Source organism: Ambystoma mexicanum, chromosome 4p (assembly GCF_040938575.1).
Source record: "Ambystoma mexicanum isolate Mex_15411 chromosome 4p, UKY_AmexF1_1, whole genome shotgun sequence".
NCBI classification, from domain to species: Eukaryota; Metazoa; Chordata; class Amphibia; order Caudata; family Ambystomatidae; genus Ambystoma; species Ambystoma mexicanum.
The window spans coordinates 320546802-320574360 of record NC_090927.1 but is presented as its reverse complement, the minus strand read 5'-3'; the positions used below and the strand labels follow the sequence as shown (position 1 = coordinate 320574360).

The 27559-nt window shown below is 42.3% G+C and overlaps 1 protein-coding gene across 1 annotated transcript in view; it reads left to right on the top strand.

Annotated features, from left to right (window-relative positions):
• The window catches only part of KLHL29 (kelch like family member 29), a 1453205-nt gene that overhangs the window by 426998 nt on the left and 998648 nt on the right, over positions 1-27559 (top strand). The gene's annotated exons all lie outside the window — the stretch shown is intronic.

The window sequence follows — 27559 nt, the reverse complement described above, 5'->3', positions numbered from 1 at the left end:
TCAGGTGAGAAGGAGGAGAAAGAAAGGAAGAGCTGTGTATGATCAGCATAGAAATGGTCTGAGACACCAAAAGAGGAGATAATGGGAGCTAGGAAGGAAGTATAGAGTGAGAAGAGAAAGGGGCCAAGGACAGAACCTTGAGGAACGCTGTGGTTGAGAGGAAAGATAGGGGAGGTGCAGCCACCCCAGGAGACTGAAAAGGTGCGATTAGAAAGATAGGAGGAGAACCAATCGAGAACAGAGTCTTTAAGGCCAAATGAAGAGCGAGAGCTAAGGAGTAGAGGGTGGTCAACAGTATCAAAGGCAGCAGAGAAGTCCAGTAGGATAAGAATAGAAGCATGCTTAGAGTAGCGAGCAGAGAAAAGAGAGTTGAGAACAGAGGTGAGAGCAGTTTCCGTGGAGTGAAGAGGGTGGAATCCAGATTGGGTGAGGGGGGGGAATGGTTGGAGATGAAGGTGCTTGCCAAGACATTTGTGTTGCCTTTTTGCTGACTGGCAAATGTTATATTTAAAGGGAACTTCAAGTACTCGTGAGTGAGATCTTTTTGGCTATTTTTCCCTTTGTTCAGCAGTGTTAAATGCATTTTTCAAGTTCCAATTCCAGTAGGGGGCCGACTCAGACTTTCATCCTTCTCAGGATGATAAATCGATTATTATCTTCTCTAAAACCAACATTATTTTACTGCTTAACAGCGAGAGGAATCTGCCATGAACCATTCCTGCTTGTGGTTAAGGTTGCCCGTAACCATTCCCGCTTGTAGTTGTGGTTGCCAGCAACCACTCCAGCTTGTGGTTGTGGTTATGGTTACTGAGATTCCTTCCTGCTTTTGGTTGTGGTTGCAGGCAACTATTCCTGCTTGTGGTTGTGGTTGCCGGCAACTATTCCTGCTTGTGGTTGATCCTGGGTCTTTTTGTGTAGCTATTCTGGCTTGTCAAGGCTCATAAAATGTCCTTATGTTAAATTACAAGGGGGTGGCTAAACCCATTATTAACAATGCCACACGACACAACAAAGAGGATATCCCAGCTGCCTAAATATGTCAGTGGTTCTAACTTAAATCCTACTTACCTCTTCCCCCACGCTCGTTTCTCCTTCACGTATCACATTTGATAGCATCTCTCACTTGTTCTCAAAGACCAACTCTGATTCTCCCTTCAACATGTCCCCTACCATCATATGTGTCTCTCTTCCTTGTTAGTGCTGCCTCTACAGTTTCAGGCTTGGTTCCCTCCTATTACGTAATGGCGGTAGTCACCCCATAGAGGGGCTAGGGGATATGTTAAATGGACGTAAGAACGCGCTTCAAATATTGAAGTCGTCATGTCATGCTCAAGGTGTTCAACAGTATTAATTTATACAAGGGATGGAGAGACAAGATGACAGGAGAATTACGAATATGGTTTGGAAATTGCCTTCTGCACATTCCCTTCGTACAGGGGTTTCAGTCATGCGAAGATATGGGCATTATACCTTTGGTACAAGCCTGGGGTATACCACCAATATGTGGTTTTCAAGTCTTTGGAGGAGAGTATACCCAGACAGATGAGTACCAGACTAGATACATATCTATATACATATACAACCCTTTCATATGTACTGGTAGGTCAGCCCCGTCCCAACTTCATATAACAAAGAGTTCCCCACTTGAATCAATGACTCCTCAGAACCCCCTGACCTGCAAGCCTATCCTTGACCTCTACAAGGCTGTGAGCTCATGGGTGGATAATGACCTATCAGGACAAAGGAATACATGGGAGCGTAAGCAGAGATGCTTGACAGAAGAAATGTGGTTCAGGATCCTATAGGATCAGTGATTAGTTAAAATTATGCAACTAAATGAATTGCTCCGAATACACTATACCAGAGTCCACAAGCACTGTATAAGTAGGGTGGATAACCCTTCTGCCTGGGATGTAAGAAAGAGCAGGGTCTCTTCATTTATACTACAGGGACTTGTCCTGAAATACAAAGGTACCTGCAGGGAACCTTTGATGACTTATCTCAGATCACGGGAAAGTAGATAACCCAAAACCCTAATATGGCACTCTTTGGGATCTGGAGCAATGCCACCTCTCCTGGGCATATCAGATCCCTGATCTCAATAGGGGGGATGGTGGCCATGAGACAGAGTGTCTGTAAGTTGGTGGAGACTGACCCGCAAGGCTGGAGCAATGGTTTAGAGGGGTTACAGGTCATTTGGTCGAAAATAAATGGTCGACAGGACAAATGGTTGATGCAATTTGGTCGAAAGACAAATGGTGGAATATTTTTTTTTGTATTTTCCAATTTGTTTTTTTTTTTTTGAGGGGGTCCCTCCCAACCCCCTTTTTTTGCTAAAAAAAACCCTTTTTTCCTAAACGAAAACCTGAAAAATATGTATATAAATAAATAAAAAAATTCAACCATTTGTCTTTCGACCAAATTGCGTCGACCATTTGTCTGTCGACCAAATGACTGGACAGCGTTTAGAGTCATGGACAAACGTGAAAAACGAGTACATCATGGTTCTACGTGTTTTGAAAGACCTTCCTTTGAAAGTCTGAATTTAGTTTGTGCACATTTGGATGATAATTTCTTTTCTTATCAGTGCCACCATTAATTCCCTCATTCCTACATGCCCCTACCCTCCCAACATCCACTCCCACCTCACCTCTCCCTTACATACACATACATATGTAATTGGCCGAATTGACCAAAAGTGTACAAACAAAATGCACACTTTCTAATGAAAGTCTTTTAAAACACATACTAAGGTTTATCATAGACATGGCTCTCATGACAAATTTGAGGATTTGGGGAGGTGGGTTGAAGCGTAGAATGCAAGGAAATAGACCAGGTATGAGTTACCCTTCCGCCTGCTTCAGGGGAGAATAGTAGGATGGCCGCTTATGAATATTTCATTAATTCAATTTCTGGGTTACGGGCGAGCCAATTTAGAGTTAGGTAGTCATTATAGTTGTTGTTTTTGTCTCTTTATTTTGTTTGAAAATTAATACTATTATATATATATAGAGAGAGAGAGAAAAAAAGAGAGAGAAAAGCAAAAAGGGGGGTGAGGCGCGCACTCCAAATCTTGGCCAATATACTACCTGAAGAAAGAAAAAAAATAACTGGGTTGAATACCAAAGTGTCCAATTCACTGGGTTAGATCCAAATTGTTGCCAAAATGTTCACAGGGTTGGATCCCTTCTGCTGCATTTATACTGCTGTTCTCCTCCTTCTAGTGCTTTCCTTTCGTGTCCCAACACTCTTCAGGGAGGCTGTGTTGCTTTTCTTTTCAGGTGAATCCAATTAAATTGCTAATGCAGTCTCTAAGGATTGTGGGAGCTGTAGTGAAATCATGTGTTCAATTCAGGTGACCAAGGAAAGACTCCCCTACAGGAGCACGCATCTTACCCTTAGCAGGGGGACAGGGGAAAACCATAACTATGGTTCTCCACTGTAGGGCTAAAATGTCCCCGGTGCTGCAGCCTCTGGAGTCCGGATCGCCACAGGTTACATGTAAGAACAAAAGGGGGGTGAGGCGCACACTCCAAATCCTGGCCAATATACTACCTGAAGAAAGAAAAAGAATAACTGGGTTACATACCAAAGTGTCCGATTCACTGGGTTAGATCCAAATTGTTACCAAAATGTTCACAGGGTTGGATCCCTTCTGCTGCATTTATACAGCTACCACAATTCATAGAGACTGCAACAGCAATTATATTGGATTCAACTGAACAGAAAGGCAACTCAGCCTCCCTGATGAGTGGCGACACGAAAGCGCTAGGAGGAGAACAGCAGTGCAAGAAGGGAATCAACCCTGTGAACATTTGGGCAGCAATTGGGATTTAACCCTGTGAATGAACTGGACATTTTGAGATTTTTCCCAGTTACTTTTTTTCAGGTAATATATGGCCAGGAACTGGAGTGCGCGCCTCGCTCCTTCTTGTTTTACCATGTACTTTGTGGAGATCTGGACTCCAGAGGCAGCAGCACCAGGGTCATTATGCCCTACATTGGAGAGCCATAATTATGGTTTCCCCCCCCCCCCGTTAAGGGTAAAAGGTGTGTTTTTGGAGGGGAGTCTTTTCCTGGTCACCTGAATTGTTAAAATGGTTTGACTACAGCTACCACAATTCCTAGAGACTGCAACAGCAATTATATTGGGTTCATCTGAACAGAAAGGCAACTCAGCCTCCCTGATGAGTGTTGGCGACACAAAAGCGCTAGGAGGAGAACAGCAGTGCAAGAAGGAAATCAACCCTGTGAACAATTGGGCAGAAATTGGGATTTAACCCTGTGAATGAACTGGACACTTTGCGATTTAACCCAGTTACTTTTTTTCAGGTAATATATTGGCCAGTTGTTTTACCATGTACTTTGTGGAGATCCGGACTCCAGAGGCTCCAGCACCAGGGTCATTATGCCCTACATTGGAGAGCCATAATTATGGTTTTCCCCCTCCCCCTGTTAAGGGTAAGGGTAAGATGTGTGTTTTTGGAGGGGAGTCTTTTCCTGGTCACTCACCAGAATTGTTAAAATGGTTTGACTACACTACAGCTACCACAATTCCTAGAGACTGCAACAGAACAGCAATTATATTGGATTCACCTGAACAGAAAGGACACTGATGAGTGTTGGTGACACGAAAGCGCTAGAAGGAGTACAGCAGTTCAAGAAGGAAATCAACCCTGTGAACAATATGGCAGCAATTGGGATTTAACACTGTGAATGAACTGGAGGAGAACAGCAGTGCAAGAAGGCATTCAACCATGTGAACATTTGGGCAGCAATTGGGAGTTAACCCTGTGAATGAACTGGACACTTTGGGACTGGAACTGGAGTGCACAACTCGCCGCTTCTTGTTTTACGATATATAGCGCTTTAAGCTAAAGCACTTTACATAGGACAGATTTACCTACACTATTACCCAATCGAAATTGCTACTCAAAGTAATACAAACATGTATCTATTGTTATGTACATATACACTGCATTGTTGCGTAACTACGCTTTAGACACAAATGAACGGAAAGAGCTAGTAGGCAGAATGATCAAAGTTATATGTTTCACCAACGCAAAAACCCTTCAAGCCCTTGAGAGAAAATTATACTGTTTCAATAAAATGGGTGGCAAGCTTTCCTTTTCAAATGCGCACATTTACTTTGATTTTTATATAGTTTTAGATTGTGTTTTTATTCATGCTGAATCAATAGTCACGTGGGGTTTATAAAGTGTTTATTGCTGTGTGAGGATTCCAGCAACTACTTCTGCCACTTGTGGGAAGGGGCTTCTGGGGCGGTCCATCCAGTGATAGGCCAATGACTTCTATGCACGATGGGACGCTCTGCCTGTTAAGGTTAGCCCGGCCCTAAAAAGTAACAGCTGATTGTTCTATCTAAAAGTACCAATTTGACTCGTTTGTGCCGCTCAAAAGTTTAAAAGCCCACCCCCCTAAAATGTTGGACCGGTCACGGTTGATCTAGTTTTTTGCCTTACTATTTTTTAATAGAAAAATGAGCAAGATGTACAAATAAAAGTCTAAAAGAAATGAGGGAAATATTCACATTTGCATATATCATGGTGTTCCACATGTTGTCTCCGTGACATATGCTGCCATTTATTGTGTACCCAGAGCAAGTGGGCACCTGTTTCATTGGCCAGATTATATGCCATTCAAGGCATGCACATTGGTCAGACTTCTTTCGTGTTCTTTGCAGAAGTAAACCAATAGCCAATACAAAATGATCAGCTTAACTTGGCGTTATTATTTTACACGAATGTTATCCTCATGCCCAATTGTGTCCTAAAATGAAGGTCACTGAAGGCCATGCCCACCTTGTCCGGTGCTAATCTGTAGCACCATAGTAATCCAAATACATTGGCAGTAAAATTGGTTCTAAACCACAACGATTCTCTACAATAACAGACAGAGATAAGAGCTTGCACTTTGCTGGGGTTTGACAGCCAATGTCCTCATGCTTGTGTGCAAATAATATGTCTTTGTTTTGCGCTGATTTGATTGGGAGTTTTCCTGGAGGAGGTTACCTTGGATGGCTGCCCTTAAATCACCTTGTCTATGTTATAGTGCATTTTGAGCCTGATCACTTTGCACTGCTTTCCTAAAGTACGTGCCACATACATCAATTTACTAGTAATCTTCAGTGCGAGGAGTCCTACTCTTACTACTCCTTCGACTGCAGGTAAACAAGGGTGACCCACAAACGAAGACTGTCGCCCTGACACCTGAAACACATAATTATTTTGCCTCCTCCCCTCTGGGGGAAGTTACAGGAGGTACAGGAGGCATCTCCTTTAGGACTGTGTCCTGAAGAATGCTGAGCAGCACACCAGTGTATGTATAATGCAGATTACACTAATATGTGGTAATTTAATTCTTTAGTGTGATACTGGTTGAAACTAGTCAATCTTACACAACACAATTAAAAAAATCACAATTACCCATCACCAAATAGATCATGAAAACATTAAAAAAGATAAAATACAAACAAATACAAATATGGTATCAACAGAGGAATATAAAATAATTCATATCTCAATAAATTTGAACTTCCACTTGAGCAAATATGCAGTGACTCAGTGTGTAAATTAGTAATTACTCGAGAGGAGACAGTCAGGGAGTATTAACAATTCCTACAAAGGCAGGCAAGACAATTTTAACGCTGCTATAGTAAGCAGCGTTTCCTCCCCACTAGTCAACTTCTGGGATAGGTCTTCATTACTCATATGGTCAAGGTTCCAAACACATCTTTTGACTAGGTCCAGCTGCTGTGCGTGAAGCGCCACACATTCGACCAGAATATGCACACGTGTCTGTAGGATGTTTAGGGCCCGATTCATGGAATATTTGCCCGGTTCAAAGTGAATTTGCACTGCTGAAAAGTGACTTTGCTCTGCCGTCAGAAACTCAGATTCATGGAACTGTGCAAATTGTATTTTTTCAGTGCAAAGTCTGGGAAAAGTCAGTGCATAGTCATTTTAGCAGTTCAAAATTACTTTGCCCGGATTTTGCACGGCAAAAATACACTTCCCAAGGTTCCATGAATCAGGGTTTGTGTCGTCAGTGCAAAGTCACTTTTCAGCAGTGCAAATTCACTTTGAACCGGGCAAATATTCCATGAATTGGGCCCTTAGAGTCTTCCACACTAACTGTTTCAAAGGCCCTCCGCCTCATTATTTTCACCACCAGACCCGACCCGCTTAATTTCACCAGTTACCAACAGATTTAACGTAGTCTAAGACATTGCTCCTGCCAGTATGGATTGCGAAACCATCTCAGCTAAAGCAGCGGGTATCCCAGTGGTTTAGCACATACGGAAATACTCGTGTACAATGTATATGTATTGGCCTTATCTATTGTTGTGCGCCAATCGAGTTCTCTGACCTTTTTTCCTGACCAAGCCTGGAGTTGATACCAGCAGATCACCATTCGTACCGCACTCACTCAAAATGAGGAGATCTGCTGCCTTTGCAAAAGCCACCTTAGGTGCAAATGGGCCCTTTCCCTAATTAATACACAGGTCATTGCACAGACTATCCCATGGGCAAGCTAATACTAGCCTGTACTGAGTTAATAATTTGAGAGTATAGGCCAGGGAGGTCAAACCCAGCTCCAGACACAGTGCAGCAATTGGAAGCAATTAGGAAGGTTTAAGACTTTCTTCCAGAGGATTGACTCGATTCAGGCCTGGCCTTAGGGGGGGCGAGCCGGGCGACCGCCCAGGGCGCCACTGGACCCGCCACGCCAGCTCTGGGGAGTCTTTCAAGGGCTCGCGCAAGCTGGCATAGTGGTGGCAGGTGCCTCATTGTTAGTCAATGCACCCGCGGTAGCGGAGCACATTTAGGAACAATAGGGTGCAAATGCACCCTATTAATAGAATTACCTCCTCGCCAGAGCAAGGAGGTTTAAAAAAAATAAAAAGTGACTCTGTGGCCACGCCCCCTGCCCAGGGGTGCGCAGGAAAGGGGGGGCAGCAATTCGCCCAGGGCGCTGGTGCCCCTAAGGCCGGCCCTGACTCAATTTTATCCCAGTGAATACCCTGATATACAGATGCTATTTCAGTGCCGCACATGAGCGCTGGTGCCACCTTCATATTATACAACGTGGCAAACATAATGAATGCCAACAGGTCCAAAAGAGGACAATGAACCTAACAATACCAATTTACAATGGCATATAAAGAAGGATAACGTTGTTTATACTATACTAGCACAGAAAGAGATAGATTGACACACCTGTGCACTTTTGTTTCTGATCCAATTGTGGTTAGCCATTAGTTTGCGTTTTAGTCACGTGTTATTGGACACTGTAATGACAATGGGGCAAGTAGTGTCACTTTTCAAAAGTATTGACTACCGCTCCTTCGTTACGAACTGTTTCACCATTATTATAACATACATTTTGGAAATTTTAAAATGAAACTTTTAAAGAGTACCATTTAACAACTGCTGCTACTGGCATAACTTTATTTATTTAAACATTCGTATTTTTTTTAAAATATCGTCATCATAAATATCGTAGAGACTTTCCTATTACATCATTTGGCAACCAATATCTTTGTTCATTGGATTTGTCTTGTAACTGTTTCTTACGACATGCATGCATGGACATTATGCATTCATATGCTAAATTTAAAATGTGTTATTGTGTAATATGTCTTTGCATAGGGACTGCTTAGGTCTGCAATTCTGCAGACCCTGCGTGTCTTAGACCGGCACGCCCTTTTTCTAACTCGAGATCCGCTTGTGCTTACCTGCAAGCCTGTGTCGACCAAGGCACACACGGTGGTGCCTTGCAAAGCTGCTTTGTGTGCGTTAATGGCAGTGTTTGGGATGGAGTCCCATTTCAATACCGCATGCATCGATTTGTCACGCTGGGGATGCGCCTCTGTTGACATGAAACTCCAGTAGGGGTTTGCCCTTGTTTTACAGCAGGTCTGCAATAGAGAATTGGATTTGCCTGCGTTGCTATTGATCCACCTGCATTATTTTGTTAGGGGTAAAGGGAGGATAGTTCAGTGGAAACGTGCTCGCCTGGGAAGCAAGACCACACGAAGTAACACAGGTTCGATCCCCGGGTCCGCGCTTAGAAATCTCTGGATATTTAAGCGCGTTATAAATATGCAACAAAAACAACAACAAAAAATTCTGTAAAAGCGCCTTGATGCCCCCAGGCTGTGTGAGCGCTTTAAAAATGCAAATAAATAAAATAATTGAAAATGTAGAGCAGCTACCTTTTACCAGTGTGGTTACTATTGACATTGTACATCTGCATATGCATGTGCCTGCCATTGAAGTAGCAGTGCACGTGAGCTGTAGCTTCCCTACTTCTCCCCTTCTCATGTCCCATTGCCTTTGCTCCTGTAATACCTCTTTCCTTTGACGAGAAATACCCGCTCTATTCCTTGTGGCATAGTATATAGGTGTTTGAATATATACCTCAGCAGTTGCGCTAGACCCTGAGAACAGCACTGCTGGTTCCAGTTGTGAATCTTGAGGATTTTGCTGGCTTGCTTTGTCTGCAATCAGTTTTTATAAAGAGATTAAAATTTGTGCTGTAACAAAATGACTTCTGGGCCAGATTACAGAAACTTTCCCCCAGGTGCAAGGGCAAAGTTGCGCGGTATGAGCACTAGGGCAATGTTTGCCCTAGTTTTAAAAACAATGGGGCATATTAAAAAACTATTACACCATGACAAGTGCAGTTTGGCAGGGTATCAGCACCAGGGCAAAAGTTACCATTAGGCAAAAAAGATACATTTTCACTGGATTATTGCAACAGGGCAAAGTGCGCCCTAGTGCTATACGGAATGGTATTACCACTAGGGCAAACTTTGCACTGATGAACACACTCAGTGAAAATGTATCTTTATTTCACTATGGCAATTTCTGCCCTCGTGCTCATACTATCCCAAGCTGCACTTGTCATGGTGTAATAGTTTTCTAACATGTCCCAGTGTTTTCCAAAATAGGGTTAACTGCCAATACCATGCAATTTTTGCACTTTCACCAGTGCAACGTTTCTATAATCTGGCCCCTGGACTGTTGAAGTACAAGGATGAGTAATGGCTAAACCACCTGCTCAGCCCTCACACTTCTCCAAACCAACAATGGTTCCAACCACAATGGTAAAACAGGCACAGCCAAGACATATACCTTCTTTACCTTTTGTGGTAATGCGGGCTGATTGAAGGCCATACTCTCAGAAGGGGTGTGAATGCGAGACAGTAGCAATCCAAACAGCAATAGTCCAACAGTTCCAAAATAAAATAATTTCCAATCAATGTTCTATGAAAATATATAGTATAATTAAACAAATCAATTACACAACTTTTAAAAACTCTATAAAACCCTGTAAAACAAGACAGAAAATGCAATACAGGAATGTATATGCACTCTGGATACTTTATCAGGGAGGAAACCGTGAAGACATGCAACAGTGTCACTTGAAAGGATAAAGGTGCAAAAGGAATGTAACCAGTCTCTAGGGTCCCAAAAGTGAAACATGAGGACAAGGTCTCTTAACAGTGCCTCATTCCAATGCTTAGGCGGTTACCAGCCTTCAAGAGCTGTATATGCGGGTCGAACCAGGTTTCAGTGTAGTGGGTCAAGTTGGACCCAGGGAGCGAGTCAGCATCATGTCCGCTCAAGCGTTGCTTCATGTGATTGGAAGGTGGAGTCTAGCGATGTACGATGATGGATCACCTGGATAGGTTCGACTATCCAGCTTTGTTCATATTGATGACTGCCGCTGCTTCGGGTCTGCGCGTGACATGATGATCCAGTGGGTTGTGTTGAGCTGCGATGCAGAGTCCTGTCAGTTCGATGTGGCACTTTGAAGTCTTCTGCTTGGGGCATTGGTGCTTGAGCCGTACTTGTGATGGGGCTCTTCTGGAATATATACACTTAAAGAAGTCATCCCTCCAGGAAGGAATTGATTGTAACAATTGTTTGAGAACATACGTTCTTAGTGATGCTGAGCAGGATGAATCAATCATTCCTATTACATTAAATCAAACTTGACAGTAGATGTAAACTATCACTCATATGAGGATGCAAACATTCACACCCTTGTCAAGTGCATGTTCTTAGCATGTATGTATCCCAAAACAATTCTGAGTGCCTAATAAAAGCATACAAAGATACAGACTTATAATGTGCACATCTTTCTACAACAGAGAAAAAAAACACAGAAACACAAGAAAGATTCATAAAAATACAATTCATATAAGGCCAAAACAATGAATATATCACATATGGGGTTCCCACTAAAGCCTCACTATCTAACTAACGAAAAGCTATTGGCATGGCCATATCCAGTTTGGGCATCTCGTTAATGTGACTGTGATGTCTTGCAGGAGTATCTACTGCTAGTTTCAAAAACTATACATTGTGGTGGACTTCCAACCTATCTCTGCCTTCTTCAGGAGCAGTCCATATGCCCCTGAGATCAAAGGAACTATGAACCAGATCAAATACCATATAAAATCACCCCATGTGAGTCACCGAGAAGTGTTGGGGCAGCATGACATTGATCTGGGTCAATGGTGCAGGAACAGCAGTTCGAAGGTGAGTGCCTAAGTCATTACCACGGGCCCTGGATGCTCAAATGTGGCATGCACAGTTTGAATTGCTTTGATTCTATGGACACTGTGAGTCCCACTGCAGGGGTCTCTAGGGTAAGTTGAGTTATTTTCAATCTATACTCTCCCAGTTTAAGGCGGTTTGCTAACAGAGTGACCACCTTTGATCCTCAACGCTGATCCCCAATGTGGCCTGGGGATCGATAGGGAGCCAAGCTTTCCCTTGAGAGGGCTTTAGAGAGGACTGCTTTGCCAACAAGATCAAAATGAGATTTTCCTGAAGTCATGAGGTTCAAAATGAATCTAAGAAGGAGTGGTAGACCTCCTCTTTTATAGATAAAAGCCATAGGCGGATTGGAGGAAGTCAAGCCTTAACAAAGGGGTACATTCCCCCTCTGTGAGACCAGTGACCCTTGCCTCCTGATATGATACCAGTGTGCATTGTGCCACAGTAAGTGGAGTGGACAGGAAGGAGAAAAAAGCCCACAGAAAAGTAAGATGGAGGAATCCTTCCTCAAACTCACATGTGTTCCCAGACTGTCCTAACTCTGCCCCTTTCCTAGCCTGCAGCTACCCAATGTGAGGTTAGCTATTGTTAAGGAATCGCCTCTTTGTAGCAAAACTCTCAGCAGATCTTCAGCCGGGAGAACTCATGCTTGACAAGGGAAAGAGTACCATTTAAATGGGATGCAAGGAGGCAGGTGCATGAAAGCCAGATAGCCTCCCATAGCTGGTCTGAGGTCGCAGGTATGAAACTAGTAGGCTGCAAATCAGACGTGGCTTTAATAATGGATCTTCGAGGTCTTCTTTAATTTTCTTTCACAAAATGTATCATTTCCGAATTATTTTGGCAGATTTTACACCAAAAAAGCGAGCAGAGACCCCGCCCCTCTCTATCACCTAACCCGCATTCTATATACGAAACCCAAACATACCATATGTAGTTTTGTGGTTTAAAAAAGTGATAACAAAATCAGCCAAAATATATTCAGGATACTGATGCAGCAGGGCACAGTTGTACACTATGTTTTTGGCATGGAGTTGATTTAAAGGGGGATATGGTTAGCAGACCACGCCTTCTGAGATGGAATTACCCACATCATTTTATATTTATTACAATTTAAAAAAGCTAGGGCTTGTATACCTTTACTAGATGGCGTTCCTTCACTTGTGCACCGTGGAGCCATTGCTTAATGATTTCACTTTTCACGTGACTCTTTGGTAAAAGACATTTAGACAAAATACCTTGACACGTTATAGAAAACAACTGCACGTGATTTGTTTCTGAATGTTTAGCAAGAGATGTTGGCTATGCTTTACCTTTCACAGTGGCAACTCGTTGTTTAGGGTGGTGGTGGGGGTGCCGCCTCCAGAGTGCAGTCACAGCATAGCACGAATCTGACTCTAACTGACTGGACAGTGCACAGCATGCACTGCAGCTGGCAATGCTTACGTTTAATACAATAAATAAACCATTGTGGCCTGTCTGGGCATGGGGTGATCATGGCACACAGACACAGATGTGCACTCCATGCCATATATGTGTTGATAGCGTGCTACACAGGTTCCCAGAGAACTCCATGCAAATAATGTTACATATGTTGGTTAGGCAGCAGGCCTTCAATCACCATCTGTCCCTTGTTTTACTGTGATAGGGGTTTGGAGTGTGGTTTAGCTGTTTTTTTAATGCAAGCCTGATAAATTGTTAGGCTTCACATATGTATAGTTAGGAATTGTAGTGGTCATATATATATGTTTCTTATCTTGAATAAGTGTGTTTGTTTTGCACCAACATGTTTTGTGGCATTGCCTTTTTATAAAACAATTCCTGCTGAATAATAGTAAATATCCATATCGTTAATGTAAATAAATTGATTCCATTGAGAATATTGACAGGAACATTGCATTGTACACAATAATCTTGCAGTGGCATGACATGTTTTCCTGGCATTATGACAAAGCCAACACAAAGTGCTCTGACATACTGCCTTACATTGGTGCAGCCATTAAAGACATGCTTTCCTTTAGTGACTTGGCATTAGGGCAAGGCCATCAGGTGCATGTTCTGAAGTGAGGATTCAGCCATATATTGGCATAGCCTGCACGGACAGGTTTTCTTATAGTAGCATTATGGGAAATACATTAGCATATTCTTATGTGGGAATATTGGCACATGTGTGTGAAGCCAGCATGAAAAGGTATGGACAGTGCCAGCATGAACATGTTTTTATACTGGCAGAATACTGGCATAGCTATATATATTTTCTGTGTGCCTAGGTCTTCTGAAACCTTTCACAATCACAGACATTGTACTAACATAAAAAGAACAGGCCTACAATCCATTACATTTTCAAAATACATATGTGTGTAGTAACATTCCTATACACATTCATCAAAATCACTACCTTCATGTAAACATGTTAAAACAATACATAATATATCAAACCATTGCCAGTGGAGAGATAGCTTGCTTCTTGCAAACAAGTGAGACCAAAAAGCCAGGGAGGACAAGAAGGCCTCAATTTGGGGAACATTGCCCAAAGTGCAGCACTCTAATGTCTCAACGCTCAGGGCAATCAAGTATTAAATGTTTCAAAGATTCAAACTGAATTGGGTTCATTCAAAATATACAATGTATGTTATCACTTTTCTGCACTCCCATAATCTCCCCAGTAGGGAGAAGACTTCGGTGAAACCTCAAAAAATCTATTCAACAGCATGCATCAGGGAAGGTGAGTCATTCTTGAGGGGTGATTTCCCAATTTGTTCCCATCTCCAATTAATAAAAACCCATTGTGGCATTATTAGATATCCAATACACTTGTCAAAGTTTTCTCTTTAGATGTAAACAGTTCAAAATAAAATCTTCTTGTGTCTTCCCCAGGTAGGTTAATAGAGAATTACACTTCACTAAAAGATCTTCAATCTAGTACTACGGTCTAGGTCGATAATTTTCTTTAAATCTATAAATATCAACTCCGGAGGGACTAAATTCTTTTGGAAAATGGATAATAGATTACAATTAGATTGCAATTAACCTTGACTTTAGCAAAGTCAATCATTTGATATCTCAATACACTAACAACAAAGAAAGCCTTCCAGTCTTTTTAATCTGCCCCTGTCTTCAAAATTTCAGATCTCCAGCCCATCAAGACTCTTGGTACGTCTTTGCCTTTATGGTGTTTAATAAGCAGAATAATCAGAGAATGGCCAGATCTGGATTCAACTGAGCAGACAAATAGATTCTTCTTCTGAAAATATTATTCAGACTTTCCAAATTGGGTTTATGAAAGATCAGATACACCAAGAACATATATTCATTTTCTACTTTCAATTCCATACTTTCTGTCGACCATTCATATATTATTTGTATTCTTACAATGGAAAAATTGATGATTTTTTATTTTTCTATGATTATCACAAGTTTGTTATCTAAAGCATATTCATGGAAGGCTTCCATCATCGCATACATTGTAGTTCAACTGAGGAATGGTTGAAACAAACAATGCCATCAGCATATGTTAACCATCAAATTCTCCACTGGTTTTGACTGGAATGAATTTCCCAAGATTGGAGACGTACAGGTTGAAGAGGCAACGTAAAGCACAAACCCATGCCTCAGCCCTCTCAACATATCCATCTACTAAAAGAAACCTGTAACCAATTGTGTTAGCTTAAAGTTGTTCTAACTACTGTGAAGGCATCATACAAGACACAAACAACAGATTCCAAATTCAAATAAAATACTTTTACAAACTTAAATGTCAGTATAGTGTTAGGCCTAACTTGCCCGATGCTAAGGTAGGATTTCCCTACCTAAAGAAACTGAGGATAGTCTGAGTCAGGAAGTTCAACTTAAAAGTCTGTCTTTTTCCAAAACCTATAATTGCCCTCACAACTAAAGCTTAACAATGTGTAGGGATGTCAACCACAAACTAAGTAGTGTTCCAAAATAAAGTTCTGAGCTTCTTGCAGCTTCTTTCCCCAAGTTCAAAGCAGTTCCACAAAGTATTGCGGTTCCCTTCCCGAGAGGATAACACAGTTCCAAAAGGGCCTTGAGGTTCCCTTCCCCAAGACAACAACGAAGTTCACACAGTCTTAGGTTACCCTTCCCCAAGGCAAAATCCTGTCCAGCTTGCCAGCTCACACTTTGTTTCAGACTCTTAATACTCAAAGCCAGTGGTCAACTTCACACTGCTTCAGATCGATTTCTTCTGCTTTCACTTCAGCAATCTCTTTCATCTGCATGTGTCTGTTTCCTTGGCTTTCACAGACAGGGTTTCCTCGTTCTAGGCACAGTTGTCGGACCACATGGTCCACCCATCACAGTTCACACAACCAATAAACCCACATAGGTTTCTCTGTCACTGCCCCTGTGTTTTGGTTCACCTTCACTTGAGTTTATCTGTGCCAGTCTCTTGGCTTTTCCACAATGTGTCCTTTTCACACAGTTCACTCTGTGGTGCTTACTTTCCTTCACCACATTGCTTTCACACTCTTCAGTAATGTTCATCACTTGCGCTTCACTTTATTTCATAGGATTCATTCATTGTCTTTCAGCACTTATCATGTGTGTTTCGCACATGCTTTGTTTCCAATCATAAGCTTTTCAAAGCTTTCCTTTACTTTGGTATTCAATAATTATTAATTCATGAGGCTTTCTCTTATAGTTCAACTCTGCATATCTATTTGCATTCACTCGGAAAATACATTTGCCCTCCACAAGCCCCAAGAGGGGCCCGGTAGGAGTGTTCCCTTTTGTTCACTCACAGGTACCTGGCAGCTCCTCTGGGCATCTCCTTTCCATGCTCTCTGCTTCTCATCCACATCTCTGCATCCTCCCCTAGAAGCACTCTTAGAAGGAAAGGTTGTTTAGTGAAATGTTTGTATTTGATACCAGGATTTTTTAATCCTGGCTTCCCTCCTCGAACAAATGTGTTATCCTCACCAAAACACTTTATAAACTACAATTGTGCATCAATGTGCTAATCTAGCAAAATTGAAGCAGCTGTGCTAAGGAGCGTGCTGAACATATAATAGAACTCATTGATAACATTGTTAATTCTAGCACCATATAGTGAAAGGTGGTCTTCAATGCCCCACTTCAATGCCCCTTTATAAAGGATCACAACCTCCACCTTGGAAACAACTAGGGACTCAGAGAAATGAAGGAATACTGAATCCTATGTAACAAAACCCACCCCCCGTTATTCAGATGTACTTAAGAAATCCATCGCCATCGCCAGTTTAATCAAATATACTGAAAGATAAAAGCAAGAACACAAAAAATCAGTGCACATCTAATAAAATCCATCTCCGCACTTACTTGAAAATAAACAAAATCCAGTGTAAACTGAAACCTGACATGTTTTGCTAAAAATGTGCCTTAACACGAAACAGTACCGACACACAATCTTTTACTGGAGATATTCCACATATGTTGCTAAAACTAAACGCACACAATACATGTTGCCAAGCCCCGTAGTCCCGAATGGCATAACTGCAACCAGTATTGGAAAACTGCTGAATCCGGAAGAGTTATTCATTTCCATATACCATGTGTCTTGGGAGGATAGCTCAGGGGCAACATGCTCGCCTTCGAAACAAGATGACACGGAGCACCACAAGTTCGATCCCTGGTCTGCGCTTCGAAACCTCTGGGTATTAAGCGAGTTATAAATAACCTAACATATCATATCCAAGGGATGCCAGTTGTGACACAATATGCCAACAGCTATGCTGCCGACTTCGAGTAATATTCAAAGTTAATAATAATTAAACTGATGTGCTTGTTATAGTGACAATTATGCATGCCAGCAGGAAGTTCAAGCACTCCAGATATCAGAGCAAGACTCCATACCCTAATTTGAAAATACAGATGACTGCTTTCTTCCGCTGCTCACATGCTTGATGTATGGGTGCAATCAAGAATATTCCTGAGCTATGTTTATTGCTGTTGGGTGGAGAGACAGGTGTGGCGTAGAGGATATCAGTTGCTTTCAATAGCATCTCCAAAAGGATGTTTTTGCTATTCTTGTCTAGGAAGGAGTTTTGAATGTTGTAGATGTGTTTGTATCTCTGTAGATGTTGCTAGGTCGGGAAAAGATCTGGGGCTATGCTGTTGGGACCCGGGGCATGCTAGCCTTTTGGTTGTGGCCCCTAAGCTTCTATCTGGGACTGTTAAGTGACTTCAATTCAGAAATCCCACTAAGTCAGTGCCTCGCCTGGGACGCCCAAGGGAAGCCTCTATTTATGTATTTTTATGACAAGTTATACTCTGGATGATAAACCCTTATATAACGCCCCTCTCTTTGAATCCCCCTGACCTCACTGAGCCAAGAAGTAGGTTTGTTTTGCAATTGAAAAGGTTTATTGGAAAAATTAAACAATATATATATATATATCACACTCTTATAATAAATTAATATTTGATAGCACCCTTATGAATATAATGTTGATCGACAATAGATAATCTGACACTAGCACACTTCTTTACAATCAATGAGGAGTTAGCATAGGAAGGATAAGGTAGCAGAAAATACTTTTATGGTTTCAAGGAAAAGCAATGGGGGAAACATGCAGCACAGAAATAAACTTGATATGATTTCAACAAAAGATAATATGATCACTTTTTCTTTGACAATTCCCTCCCCCCTATGCAAGATAAGGAGATGGAAGGGGAGCACACAATTCTCAGGAATACAAAATGCAATAAAATTTCCAGTTCCCCCCAGCGAGCTAAGAGGAAAACAGGTATGATTTTAAAGCAGGCAAGATCCTTTTAAATGTGGTGGCAATGAAGTGAAAAATATGCTGAAAGTGCTTTTTTTTTAGAGGTTCAGGGTGAGTGAGAGATACTTTAAATCAGTTCAGGTCAGCCCTACCAATGATTCAGGGATGGTTATCAGGTTGAAAACGGGTTCAGTAATGGAAGCAAAAGACAGATATTTTTACACGTGGTTGAAATGAAGCAAACTGTCAATTCACAGCACTTTTTAGGCTTGTTGGAAAGCTTAAAATCTTGGCTTTAAGATGATAGTTAAACCACGTTCCTAGCACACGCGGTTCAAAAGTTATGGACGATTTAATGGAGGTAGATTCTCAAAATAAAAGTAAAGCTCAAAATGACAGATGACCGTTTTGCAGAATGGACACACTATTTCTTATGATGCAGTTCTAAATAGGTTAAAATAGTTTGAATTACATTATTTTAAACTAAGAGATCAGTTTTGCACAATTCTGGCTGAGTACTCACACTATGAATTTGAAATAGGCCATCAGGGTCTGGTCAGCAGGTTTGGACTGGACTCGGGGCGGTTTCTGGTACTGATTCTCTGGTTCTGGCCTGTCTGGTCTGTGGTTCTCCTGTCAACACTTCACAGCGGTCTGGTCTGTGGTTCTGCTGGTCTGGATCAAGTGGATTCTGGATACAGCACTGCTTTCTGGGTCTGCTACCGGTTCTGGCAAAAGTTCTTGGCAAAAATCCAACAGCTCGCCCGGCTGTAGAATAGTTTGGTTGGATTGCTGGATTCGGAAGGCCTGCTGAGAAGAGTTCTCAGCTTGTGGATTAGACCTTTGCTTTAAGTTCTGTAGTCTATCTGGAGTCTAAGTTCTGGATGTTCCTTCTAGAAGTTGTGTGGTCCGGCAAAATTCTCCGCAAGAAAATGGAAAATGAATGTCCCTTGCCTGGCTTTCAGTTGCTCTTTTTACGTCTTTTGAAAGTGGGTGGGTCGGCTCATTCTGCATGCCCAACCCTCTCATGATTTGATAGGTCAAGGATTCTCTGTGACCTGATTTGAGAAGGGATAGTGTGTCAGAGTGAGTCAGAGTCTCACAGTCTATTGAAGAAACGCCCCTTTGCTTTTACTTAGAAAATGAATTTGTCATAACTAACAGGTTTCCCAGATACATACATCGTTGAAATTACATACATATTTCACAGATTCATTTAAGATACACTGTCGCCCAACTCTGATCCCCCTCAGAGCCTGGGTTCAAAAATGGCAACATTTTGTGCTTTTCAGTGACTTTCGCCATATTGGTTTTTCCTCAAAATTTACACAGACCTGCACCCCTTCCCTGAGCATATTACTGGAAATGACTATGTCTCTATCCTAAACACAGTGTCTGCAATATTAATAAAGAGCGGAGTTCAGTCCCAGAACACCACACAAAGTGGAGTTTGGTCTCAGATCGTAAGGGCATTTTTCATTTTAAGGAACCCAAAATTGTACATTTCTGTGAGCTTAATACAAGATTTTATAAGCAATTTAACTTAAACATATATTTGCTGCAATATAAATCCACAATCCAGTCTGGCCCGCCCCCAGACTCTTGGTAAATCAGAGATCACAGGCCTCTCCTTGTTGGCAGGGCAGCTGTTGCCAGCTACACCTTGATCTGCATTTCTATTCAATTGAAAGGGTCTATTGTGTTGTGTCCTGCAGGCTGCAGGAGAAACTCCTCCCTCTCAATCAACAGGGCCATGTGATATCCTGGGCTGTTGTGTGTGTCTCTGAGGTGTTAATGGTTCTCAGGAAAAGCAAGTCTTTTGAACTTTTAATTGCATAAGACCCCCTTCTGTTCACTGCACAGTTCTGCAAGACAGCTCTCCTGTCAGGATTTATAGAGCGCCAGCGCTGGTTAGTGTCCAATGCCGGTACTGCACCTATTTTTGACAGCTGTCTTGAATTAATACATTTCAAAAAGAAAGGATTTTACTTGATAGTATATGATCCTTGCTTGACATGGCATTGATGTGGATCTGCAGTAGAGTAAAGTAAAACACTCAACCATAGTTGGATTTCTGTTTGGTGGTTTCGGGCCCATGATCTTAGCAATTTTTGACATTAATGAAAACAGATTTTGAACAGAACCATCTTTCTTTGCACTGGTGGGTGGCAGGTCAGGGGACCATTTTGGTGTGCGCAAAACTGCGCGGTTCTCCTGGATTCTGGCGCAAATGTGGGCTTTTTCACCATCTTGGATTTCCTAAACCCACAGCACCAAATGTTGCAGCATAATAACTTGAACGTGGGTGAAGACACCCAACAGGACTACAACTAAACTATAGCCCCCTTGATCCCCTTTTTAGGCTTGTTGGAAATCTTAAAATCTTGGCTTTAAGATGAAAGTTAAACCACGTTCTTAGCACACGTGGTTCAAAATATATGGACGATTTAATGGAGGTAGATTCTCAAAATAAAAGTAAAGCTCAGACAGATGACCATTTTGCAGAATGGACACACTATTTCTTATGATGCAGTTCTAAATAGATTAAAATAGTTTGAATTAGATTATTTTAAACTAAGAGATCAGTTTTGCACAGTTCTGGCTGAGTACTCACACTATGAATTTGAAATAGGCCATCAGGGTCTGGTCAGCAGGTTTGGACTGGACTCGGGGCGGTTTCTTGTACTGATTCTCTGGTTCTGGCCTGGTCTGGTCTGTGGTTCTGCTGTCAACACTTCACAGCGGTCTGGTCTGTGGTTCTGCTGGTCTGGATCAAGTGAATTCTGGATACAGCACTGCTTTCTGGGTCTGCTACCGGTTCTGGCAAAAGTTCTTGGCAAAAATCCAACAGCTCGCCCGGCTGTAGAATAGTTTGGTTGGATTGCTGGATTCTGAAGGCCTGCTGAGAAGAGTTCTCAGCTTGTGGGTTATACCTTTGCTTTAAGTTCTGTAGTCTATCTGGAGTCTAAGCTCTGGATGTTCCTTCTAGATTTTGTGTGGTCCGGCAAAATGCTCTGCAAGAAAATGGAAAATGAATGTCCCTTGCCTGGCTTTCAGTTGCTCTTTTTATGTCTTTTGAAAGTGGGTGGGTCGGCTCATTCTGCATGCCCAACCCTCTCATGATTTGATAGGTCAAGGATTCACTGTGACCTGATTTGAGAAGGGATAGTGTGTCAGAGTGAGTCAGAGTCTCACAGTCTATTAAAGAAACGCCCCTTTGCTTTTACTTAGAAAATGAATTTTTCATAACTAACAGGTTTCCCAGATACACACGTCGTTGAAATTACATACATATTTCACAGATTAATTTAAGATACACTCTCGCCCAACTCTGATCCCCCTCAGAGCCTGGGTTAAAAAATGGCAACATTTTGTGCTTTTCAGTGACTTTCGCCATATTGGTTTTTCCTCAAAATTTACACAGACCGGCACCCCTTCCCTGAGCATATTACTGGAAATAACTATGTCTCTATCCTTAACACAGTGGACCTCATTATGAGTCAGGCGTTAAGGGGTTAACGGCGCCGTAAACGGCGCCGACCCTTAACGCCTGATTACAAGGTCCCTTAGCGACATGGTGATTTTAACGCCTGCTTTTTGCAGGCGTTAAAATCCATGGCGCTAAGGGACCATGGTGCTAATTACGCCACCGTAACTTACGGTGGCGTAATTAGCGCCTTCCCCACTCCCATTATGCCCTATGGGGCAAAAATGGGAATGGGGAAGGGTAAAATGGGAAATGGGGATGTACCACCCCACTCACCTTGGAATGGGGCGGTAAATCCGCCATCCACCATGGTGTAAACGTAGTTTACACCATGGTGGTAAGGGTACGACCCAGGCGGTAACTTACCGCCTGGGTCGTAATGAGGCGCAGTGTCTGCAATATTAATAAATAGCGGAGTTCAGTCCCAGAACAACACACAAAGTGGAGTTTGGTCTCAGATCGTAAGGGCATTTTTCATTTTAAGGACACCCCAAATTGTACATTTCTGTGAGCTTTTTACAAGATTTTATAAGCAATTTAACTTAAACATATATTTGCTGCAATATGAATCCACAATCCAGTCTGGCCCGCCCCCAGACTCTTGGTAAGTCAGAGATCACAGGCCTCTCCTTGTTGGCAGGGCAGCTGTTGCCAGCTACACCTTGATATGCATTTCTATTCAATTGAAAGGGTCTATTGTGCTGTGTCCTGCAGGCTGCAGGAGAAACTCCTCCCTCTCAATCAACAGGGCCATATGATATCCTGGGCTGTTGTTTGTGTCTCTGAGGTGTTAATGGTTCTCAGGAAAAGCAAGTCTTTTGAACTTCTAATTGCATAAGACCCCCTTCTGTTCACTGCAGAGTTCTGCAAGACAGCTCTCCTGTCAGGATTTATAGAGCGCCAGCGCTGGTTAGTGTCCAATGCCGGTACTGCACCTATTTTTGACAGCTGTCTTGAATTAATACATTTCAAAAAGAAAGGATTTTACTTGATAGTATATGATCCTTGCTTAACATGGCATTGATGTGGATCTGCAGTAGAGTAAAGTAAAACACTCAACCATAGTTGGATTTTTGTTTGGTGGTTTTGGGCCCATGATCTTAGCAATTTTTGACATTAATAAAAACAGATTTTGAACAGAACCATCTTTCTTTGCACTGGTGGGTGGCAGGTCAGGGGATCATTTTGGTGTGCGCAAAACTGCGCGGTTCTCCTGGATTCTGGCACAAATGTGGGCTTTTTCGCCATCTTGGATTTCCTAAGCCCACAGCACCAAATGTTGCAGCATAATAACTTGAACGTGGGTGAAGACACCCAACAGGACTACAACTAAAGTATAGCCCCCTTGATCTCCTTTTTAGGCTTGTTGGAAAGCTTAAAATCTTGGCTTTAAGATGATAGTTAAACCACGTTCCTAGCACACGCGGTTCAAAAGTTATGGACGATTTAATGGAGGTAGATTCTCAAAATAAAAGTAAAGCTCAAAATGACAGATGACCGTTTTGCAGAATGGACACACTATTTCTTATGATGCAGTTCTAAATAGGTTAAAATAGTTTGAATTACATTATTTTAAACTAAGAGATCAGTTTTGCACAATTCTGGCTGAGTACTCACACTATGAATTTGAAATAGGCCATCAGGGTCTGGTCAGCAGGTTTGGACTGGACTCGGGGCGGTTTCTGGTACTGATTCTCTGGTTCTGGCCTGTCTGGTCTGTGGTTCTCCTGTCAACACTTCACAGCGGTCTGGTCTGTGGTTCTGCTGGTCTGGATCAAGTGGATTCTGGATACAGCACTGCTTTCTGGGTCTGCTACCGGTTCTGGCAAAAGTTCTTGGCAAAAATCCAACAGCTCGCCCGGCTGTAGAATAGTTTGGTTGGATTGCTGGATTCTGAAGGCCTGCTGAGAAGAGTTCTCAGCTTGTGGATTAGACCTTTGCTTTAAGTTCTGTAGTCTATCTGGAGTCTAAGTTCTGGATGTTCCTTCTAGAAGTTGTGTGGTCCGGCAAAATTCTCCGCAAGAAAATGGAAAATGAATGTCCCTTGCCTGGCTTTCAGTTGCTCTTTTTACGTCTTTTGAAAGTGGGTGGGTCGGCTCATTCTGCATGCCCAACCCTCTCATGATTTGATAGGTCAAGGATTCTCTGTGACCTGATTTGAGAAGGGATAGTGTGTCAGAGTGAGTCAGAGTCTCACAGTCTATTGAAGAAACGCCCCTTTGCTTTTACTTAGAAAATGAATTTGTCATAACTAACAGGTTTCCCAGATACATACATCGTTGAAATTACATACATATTTCACAGATTCATTTAAGATACACTGTCGCCCAACTCTGATCCCCCTCAGAGCCTGGGTTCAAAAATGGCAACATTTTGTGCTTTTCAGTGACTTTCGCCATATTGGTTTTTCCTCAAAATTTACACAGACCTGCACCCCTTCCCTGAGCATATTACTGGAAATGACTATGTCTCTATCCTAAACACAGTGTCTGCAATATTAATAAAGAGCGGAGTTCAGTCCCAGAACACCACACAAAGTGGAGTTTGGTCTCAGATCGTAAGGGCATTTTTCATTTTAAGGAACCCAAAATTGTACATTTCTGTGAGCTTAATACAAGATTTTATAAGCAATTTAACTTAAACATATATTTGCTGCAATATAAATCCACAATCCAGTCTGGCCCGCCCCCAGACTCTTGGTAAATCAGAGATCACAGGCCTCTCCTTGTTGGCAGGGCAGCTGTTGCCAGCTACACCTTGATCTGCATTTCTATTCAATTGAAAGGGTCTATTGTGTTGTGTCCTGCAGGCTGCAGGAGAAACTCCTCCCTCTCAATCAACAGGGCCATGTGATATCCTGGGCTGTTGTGTGTGTCTCTGAGGTGTTAATGGTTCTCAGGAAAAGCAAGTCTTTTGAACTTTTAATTGCATAAGACCCCCTTCTGTTCACTGCACAGTTCTGCAAGACAGCTCTCCTGTCAGGATTTATAGAGCGCCAGCGCTGGTTAGTGTCCAATGCCGGTACTGCACCTATTTTTGACAGCTGTCTTGAATTAATACATTTCAAAAAGAAAGGATTTTACTTGATAGTATATGATCCTTGCTTGACATGGCATTGATGTGGATCTGCAGTAGAGTAAAGTAAAACACTCAACCATAGTTGGATTTCTGTTTGGTGGTTTCGGGCCCATGATCTTAGCAATTTTTGACATTAATGAAAACAGATTTTGAACAGAACCATCTTTCTTTGCACTGGTGGGTGGCAGGTCAGGGGACCATTTTGGTGTGCGCAAAACTGCGCGGTTCTCCTGGATTCTGGCGCAAATGTGGGCTTTTTCACCATCTTGGATTTCCTAAACCCACAGCACCAAATGTTGCAGCATAATAACTTGAATGTGGGTGAAGACACCCAACAGGACTACAACTAAACTATAGCCCCCTTGATCCCCTTTTTAGGCTTGTTGGAAATCTTAAAATCTTGGCTTTAAGATGAAAGTTAAACCACGTTCTTAGCACACGTGGTTCAAAATATATGGACGATTTAATGGAGGTAGATTCTCAAAATAAAAGTAAAGCTCAGACAGATGACCGTTTTGCAGAATGGACACACTATTTCTTATGATGCAGTTCTAAATAGATTAAAATAGTTTGAATTAGATTATTTTAAACTAAGAGATCAGTTTTGCACAGTTCTGGCTGAGTACTCACACTATGAATTTGAAATAGGCCATCAGGGTCTGGTCAGCAGGTTTGGACTGGACTCGGGGCGGTTTCTTGTACTGATTCTCTGGTTCTGGCCTGGTCTGGTCTGTGGTTCTGCTGTCAACACTTCACAGCAGTCTGGTCTGTGGTTCTGCTGGTCTGGATCAAGTGAATTCTGGATACAGCACTGCTTTCTGGGTCTGCTACCGGTTCTGGCAAAAGTTCTTGGCAAAAATCCAACAGCTCGCCCGGCTGTAGAATAGTTTGGTTGGATTGCTGGATTCTGAAGGCCTGCTGAGAAGAGTTCTCAGCTTGTGGGTTATACATTTGCTTTAAGTTCTGTAGTCTATCTGGAGTCTAAGTTCTGGATGTTCCTTCTAGATGTTGTGTGGTCCGGCAAAATGCTCTGCAAGAAAATGGAAAATGAATGTCCCTTGCCTGGCTTTCAGTTGCTCTTTTTATGTCTTTTGAAAGTGGGTGGGTCGGCTCATTCTGCATGCCCAACCCTCTCATGATTTGATAGGTCAAGGATTCTCTGTGACCTGATTTGAGAAGGGATAGTGTGTCAGAGTGAGTCAGAGTCTCACAGTCTATTGAAGAAACGCCCCTTTGCTTTTACTTAGAAAATGAATTTTTCATAACTAACAGGTTTCCCAGATACACACGTCGTTGAAATTACATACATATTTCACAGATTAATTTAAGATACACTCTCGCCCAACTCTGATCCCCCTCAGAGCCTGGGTTAAAAAATGGCAACATTTTGTGCTTTTCAGTGACTTTCGCCATATTGGTTTTTCCTCAAAATTTACACAGACCGGCACCCCTTCCCTGAGCATATTACTGGAAATAACTATGTCTCTATCCTTAACACAGTGGACCTCATTATGAGTCAGGCGTTAAGGGGTTAACGGCGCCGTAAACGGCGCCGACCCTTAACGCCTGATTACAAGGTCCCTTAGCGACATGGTGATTTTAACGCCTGCTTTTTGCAGGCGTTAAAATCCATGGCGCTAAGGGACCATGGTGCTAATTACGCCACCGTAACTTACGGTGGCGTAATTAGCGCCTTCCCCACTCCCATTATGCCCTATGGGGCAAAAATGGGAATGGGGAAGGGTAAAATGGGAAATGGGGATGTACCACCCCACTCACCTTGGAATGGGGCGGTAAATCCGCCATCCACCATGGTGTAAACGTAGTTTACACCATGGTGGTAAGGGTACGACCCAGGCGGTAACTTACCGCCTGGGTCGTAATGAGGCGCAGTGTCTGCAATATTAATAAATAGCGGAGTTCAGTCACAGAACAACACACAAAGTGGAGTTTGGTCTCAGATCGTAAGGGCATTTTTCATTTTAAGGACCCCCCAAATTGTACATTTCTGTGAGCTTTTTACAAGATTTTATAAGCAATTTAACTTAAACATATATTTGCTGCAATATGAATCCACAATCCAGTCTGGCCCGCCCCCAGACTCTTGGTAAGTCAGAGATCACAGGCCTCTCCTTGTTGGCAGGGCAGCTGTTGCCAGCTACACCTTGATATGCATTTCTATTCAATTGAAAGGGTCTATTGTGCTGTGTCCTGCAGGCTGCAGGAGAAACTCCTCCCTCTCAATCAACAGGGCCATATGATATCCTGGGCTGTTGTTTGTGTCTCTGAGGTGTTAATGGTTCTCAGGAAAAGCAAGTCTTTTGAACTTCTAATTGCATAAGACCCCCTTCTGTTCACTGCAGAGTTCTGCAAGACAGCTCTCCTGTCAGGATTTATAGAGCGCCAGCGCTGGTTAGTGTCCAATGCCGGTACTGCACCTATTTTTGACAGCTGTCTTGAATTAATACATTTCAAAAAGAAAGGATTTTACTTGATAGTATATGATCCTTGCTTGACATGGCATTGATGTGGATCTGCAGTAGAGTAAAGTAAAACACTCAACCATAGTTGGATTTTTGTTTGGTGGTTTTGGGCCCATGATCTTAGCAATTTTTGACATTAATAAAAACAGATTTTGAACAGAACCATCTTTCTTTGCACTGGTGGGTGGCAGG